The sequence below is a fragment of the Hypanus sabinus genome, chromosome 10, assembly GCF_030144855.1.
Source record: "Hypanus sabinus isolate sHypSab1 chromosome 10, sHypSab1.hap1, whole genome shotgun sequence".
Classification (NCBI taxonomy): Eukaryota; Metazoa; Chordata; class Chondrichthyes; order Myliobatiformes; family Dasyatidae; genus Hypanus; species Hypanus sabinus.
In genome coordinates, this window is record NC_082715.1 from 91,114,502 (window position 1) to 91,119,691 (window position 5,190).

The following is a 5,190-nucleotide window of genomic DNA, read 5'->3' on the forward strand; positions in this document are numbered from 1 at the left end:
CAGTGGGTGGGTATATCATGATAGGCGCTGCCTTAGTGCTTCCAGAATTTGAGCACCAGACTTGAGAAGGATAGATTTCAATAATAGGAATAAAGCAGACAATTGTTGTTTAGTGAATACCTTTGAATCCTCCTTTCAAGGCGATGTCAAGTTCAGCAATAAGCAATGAACAACATTATCTTGTTTTTCTAATGGCCTCGTCTGACTTTGATCTATTTGATGCTTCTGTTGTAATGAATTATCTACTGAAGGAACATTGTCATATTTTAACAAAATATCTTAAAATTTAGTTTCTGAACTACTTTGATCTTTCATATTTTGTCGACTTTCCAATTATTCACAAGCAAATAAATCTTCATATTTTACAACTTGCAGTACTTAGAGTTAAGTCACCTTGTGTTATAGATCTCAAACTATATTGCCCAACCTCTTCAAACCTTGTTTAGCATGCCAAGTGTTAAAGCATTCTTGGAATGCTGGATTGCTTTGCTGAAATGAAGCCCTGCTTTGTTCTGCTACTGACTGGGCCAATGAAAATATGTGGGTTGCCAGGAATCTTTGATAGCACACAATCAATGTTAGACAATTCCCGAATTGTACATCTGCTCCACCTAGTTTTAGGAAATTTAGTCTTTTAATTCTCTGTTGCTTCAGCAAAGTATGTTTTGTTGCAGGAATTGAACTGCTGCTCAACAATGCTGTTTGAATCATGAACTGGACTCCAGTGACTGGTTCTTTCACTTTTTTAAAAAAGTAGTTTCATGTCTCCTGAGTTTCAAGGAGCAGTTTTTAAAGTTTTGATTTTAGGCCTAGGTTTTGACTGGCAGGGAAGAAAAACGATGCCACAAGTCATTATCACAAAAGATATTGCAAATGCTGGAAGTCAGAAGTAACACACACAAAATGCTGAAGGAACTCAGCAGATCAGGCAGCATCTTTGGAGAGGAATAAACAGTCGACATTTTGGGCCAAGACTCTTCATCGGGACTGGAAAAGAAAGGGAAAAGTGCAGAATGACAAGGTGAGTGGAGGGGAAGGTGTACAAGCTGGAAGTTGATAGGTGAAGGGGGAAGGCAGGTGAATGAGGAAGGGACATGGTGAGAAACTGTGAGGTAATAGGTCGATAAGGTAAAGGGCTGAAGAAGAAGGATGAATCATTTTTGAATTTATTAAACATTTTGCAAGAAGAAAATTTAAAACTTGGTCCTTTGAACCAAATAATGTAGAAGGCTAAAAGGGTGGACTTGTAATTGGAAAAAGAATGATACCTATCATAAAGACAATGTTGATGGATGCTGCAGTATTGCAGATTGTACAACTTGTATGGAATACCTGGGATATTCTTTTCTGCCACTGTGCTGTACAAAACCAGATTACACCAACAACTACTTAAAATTAACTGGTCTGCAGTTGTAACAGAAGTTAAGGTATGTTGGAATATTAATCAGGTAGCATTCCCTGACGCTTCTTCAGTGCTTATTTATTTTCTTCAGCAATGCAACGCAGAGTAGGCGCTTTGAGCCTTGCCACTCCAGCAACCCCACAACCCCAATTATCCCTCACCTAATCATGGGATAACTTATATTGACCAATTAATCTAACTGGTACATCTTTAGACAGTTGAAAGAAAATGGAGCACTTGGGGAAAACCCAAACAGTCCAGGGCAAGGATGTACAGAGACTCCTTACAGATTGGTGCTGGAATTGAGTTCCAAACTTAAGAACACCCAAGCCGTAGTTGTGTCATGATAACTGCTGTGCTACTGTGGCGGCCCATGGTATAAATGAGCCAAGGAATCAATATAGTTAATCTTTAGTACCACCAAGTTCCAAGAGTATTTTAATTTGAATATTTATAATAGGATCATTAGACATAGGAGCAGAATTAGGCCAATCAGCCCATTGTGCCTCTCTGCCCTATGCACATGGCTGATATATTATCTCTATCAACCCCATTTTCTTAACCTCTCTCCATAACGCTTGATGCTCTGGCTAATCAAGAACCCATCGACCTCCACTTTAAATATATGTAATGGCTTAGCCTCCATAGCCATATAAACTTGCTGACCATACTGCATGTTGTCTTCCTGAGTTAAGCTGCATTTTTGCTCTGTGCTCTAATTTTGGCCTGGGCAGTAAATACCCAATTGGTTGATTTTTAATGTTTTTTTCTGTTTTGTTCAGGCCACATTGAACCTCCTGGTTATTCCTGCTGGCTGGCACGACATATTGCATGAGGAGAAAGCAGCGGCTACTCAAGTAGGTTGACAGTATGTGCTGCTGTAAACATCCTTGACTGGAAGCTTTACTGGAGGAAACTGAGCTTTCAGTCAGATGTTTATGGCTGCAAGCTGCCATGCACTCCAAAAGGAAACTGAACTCCTCTCCCATGGATGTGCCTGGAGATAATGCACGTTCAAAGTGGTTACATGAAAACTGATAAGATGATGTAATGAAATGGAATATGAGTTTCTTTGCAGCAACAACTCTGTTTAATATTGATGCAGTGTCCAAGACACTTGACAGCTCTAATCTGAAACAAGGTTTGATATTAAGCTGATTTAGATTTGGTGGCCAGGCGAGCATCTTGGAGGAGAAAGAGACACAGATTTCTACAGATGTATGGTGGTGCTGTATAGTTGCAACATCTGCTGGTATGGAGACTCCAATGAATAGTATTGAAAGGAGCCTCTTCTCATTACTACAATTGGGGCAGATCTACAGGAGCCTAAAGTCATACACTTAACATTCTAGGAAAAGCTTCTTCCCCCGCTGTCAGATTTCTGAATTGTCCATGAACAAGACTGCATTATTCCTCTCATGCACTTTTTAATTTTTGTAACTTACAGTAATTTTTATGTCTTGCTGTGTACTGCTGCTGCAAAACAAGAAGTTTCACAACATGTCATGGATTATGAACCTGATTCTGATTATGGAGCTGGGGTCAAGGCAGCTGAAAGCATCTCCGCCCATTTGTGGAATGCTAAACACTAGGAATGCCAGGATTTTAGTAGCGTTGGTAGAGGGAAAACCATGAAAGATTAAAAAGCTGGATATGAAATAAAATATGTAGTCATCTGCATAAGTATCTAGCTTCAGAAAGTGAAATTAAGATGTTTGAATTTTTATTTGGGTGATTTGCTAAAACATTTTTTAATATCTGAATTGAATTCTTTGTAACTGAATAACATCATTTTAGCTAATGACTTTAAGGCCTTTTAGAAAACTGTAAAAATCTTGTTACCCCAATTAGCAAATTTCAAATCACTTGGTAAGAATGTTCAATAATCTGATTGAGATGCTGAAAACCTGAATTAAAGTCAGTCAATTCTAGAATTTATGCCTCCTTTTTAAAAAATTACCTCCATGATAAGGGAAATATATTCTTCTTATTTACTTACTTGATTCATCTCTTAACAATTTCATGCACCCCATTCAAGTTTCCTTTCAATTTCTTCTGTTCAAAAGAAAATAATCTCAACCTATTGAATATTGTCCTGTGTTTAGGCTAGCATTAAATTGGGGATTTAATGTAAGTTGTCCCGTATTTAGGTGTAAAGGGGGTTTCTTTTTTTTTCTTTGTTACAGTGTATGTAATCAAAATGGCTTCTTTGTTTTGTTAAAAGTAGGAATGCTTCTTTGTTTCGAGAGAGTGCTGGAAGCTTGTTTGGGTTAAAATTTACTGATAATGAGAATTGTATTCCTTTGTAAACCAATTGGGATTAATGTTGTTCTTTCTTCTGAGTCTGTAAGCTATTGTTGGCGGGCTTTTGGGCAGATCGGCGCGAGGGGGTGAGAGAGAGAGGACGCTATGCTGTAAACTGGGTGAGGAATGGACCCCAAGCAGAGGTCCGAGGCCAGGAGGTACTCCGAGGAGAGGAGATGAAGCTAGATGTGCTTGGCTGACCACTCAGAGGGTCCTGAGCTGCGAGTCGAGGAATTCGGAGGGGATCGAATGGTGGCCAGAAGACTTCAGTAATTGAGCTCCAATGGTTGTGCACAAAGTGGTTTGGACTTTGATAAGTTTGGCGCCTTTATTTTTTTTCTTCATATATACTGTGTCGTTATTAATCACTTAGTTATAGTAACCTTTATAAATTGTTCTCATTTAATCGCATATGGTGTACTGTCTGGTTTTGGGCGAGGCGGGGACATCACACAGTATCCACACCAGCTGATTACCCAGTTTGACGGGGCCGAAGGCTGCTCCCCCTAGACGAGAACGAGCTGAGCGAGCCTGAGGCGACCCAGGGGGTTACATAGGCTAGCATTAAATTGGGGATTTAATGTAAATTGTCCGTTATTTAGGCTAGCATTAAATTGGGGATTTGCTGGGCGGCATGGCTCGAAGGGTCAGAAGGCCCTACTCTGCACTGTATCTCAATAAATAAATAATATCTCTAATCTTCCAGCCCAGGCAACATCCTCATATATCCTCTGCACCTTTTCCAATGTGATCAAACCTTTCCTATGGTGTGATGATCAAAATTAAACTCATCTTTGTACTTTTAGACTTGGGAGATGACACTTCCTTTTGCAACTAGAACTTTGAGCTGCTGACTAACAGAGCACACTAAGCATGTATAGGCAGCAACACCTCCAAAACAATTATTCTCATCTCTTGTGCTGCACAGAGCTATGTCATCAGATCCTGTGCATTCACAACTGCGTGGCCAGATTCTTCTCTAACTTAATCCACAACATTGACGATGCTGCCACCATAAAGCCTTAAATTAAATAAAGATGTCTTAGAGTACATAAAAAAGAATGGGAGCTCAGTGATGTGGGGTCATTGACAATCATTCCATCAATGTCTACAAAACAAACAGGTTTTTCGTTTACTCCAGGAAGTGGGGCGGGGGGGGGGGGGGCTGTTGGCAGAGCACACACTCCTGTTCACATCCATGGTGCTGAGTTGAAAGGGTTGAAAGTTTCAGATTCCTAGGAGTGAACATTGCCATGGTCCAACCACGTACTGTAGATGACATGGTCATGAAAGCTCAGCAGTGCCTCAGCTTCCTTAGGAGGATAAAGAAATCTGGCCTGTCCCCTTTGACTCTCAACAATTTTTATTTATACCCCACTGAAAGCATCATGGTTTAGTATTGCAACTGTTAGACCATAAGATATAGGAGCAGAAATAGACCATTCAGCCCAGAGAGTCTGCCTTGCCATTCTATGATTGCTGAT

At 40.0% G+C, this 5,190-nt stretch overlaps 1 long non-coding RNA gene across 1 annotated transcript; it reads left to right on the plus strand.

Annotated features, from left to right (window-relative positions):
- Positions 1–368: 368 nt before the first annotated feature.
- On the plus strand, positions 369–4,117 carry LOC132400855 (uncharacterized). Its single transcript, XR_009514414.1, has 2 exons — positions 369–1,021; positions 2,185–4,117. It is a non-coding gene; the product is annotated as an uncharacterized LOC132400855 (long non-coding RNA).
- The last annotated feature ends 1,073 nt before the right edge of the window (positions 4,118–5,190 follow it).